Source organism: Fulmarus glacialis, unplaced genomic scaffold, assembly GCF_000690835.1.
Source record: "Fulmarus glacialis isolate BGI_N327 unplaced genomic scaffold, ASM69083v1 scaffold30929, whole genome shotgun sequence".
Taxonomy (NCBI): domain Eukaryota; kingdom Metazoa; phylum Chordata; class Aves; order Procellariiformes; family Procellariidae; genus Fulmarus; species Fulmarus glacialis.
Genome location: NW_009231889.1, coordinates 1 through 794, shown reverse-complemented (window position 1 = coordinate 794; position 794 = coordinate 1).

Genomic DNA, 794 nt, shown 5'->3' with positions numbered 1-794 from the left:
TCGAGGTTATTTCTTAAAGTCCCCCCCGGTTACCTGGTTTCCCCCCCCCCTTTTTTTTTTTTACAGGGTGTCATACTGCTTTTTGTACATCTCCCTATACAAGTAGGGAAGCCACGTCTCGTTACTGAGCCCTGGAGACTGAACCCCCCTTGCTCTCAGGTGCGCTCCCTTTGCCGTAGGCTGAACGAGCACCAACTAATGAGCCTTTGCTCGTCAGTGACGAGCCTGCTCGCGACCTCCGAGCTGACAAGGCACAAGGGGGGTGCGTTCGAGTGCCTCCCGCGCAGAGGAACGCCGAACAAGCCCAGGGCAAAGTGCAGGGCGGCCGATTCAGCCCTCGGACTCTGAAGCAAGAGGGCAAGAGAGTGACCTGACGCAGCGGCACGTTTGTGAAGGCTCTGTGAGGAGGGGGAAAGGTTGAGCGGCCGCCTTGGGGGTCTGCTAAGTACCGTGGAAGTTTCTGTGTGCCCAGTTCTGGACCGCTGAGCCAGGTCTTTCCCCGGGCTGGTGGGGAGGTAAATGCTCGTGTTTTGAGCAGAGAGGAGGAGGTCAGGGGAATGCTGGGCTGGATGCAGAGACCTTGAAACTCTTGCTTTCTGCTCAGTTCAACTCAGTATTAAAGGCAGCGATGAAGTGTTTGCTTTCATGTGCTTCGCTCCTTCTCTTCCTCTTACAGATCTGAAGAGGTGCGTCCTCTTGGCTCTTTTAAGTACTTAAGGTTTCCATAATGAATTGGAAAAAAAAAAACCCAACAGTCCCCGAGCTTTCAAAACCTCTTCTGGAGTGGTTTTGTC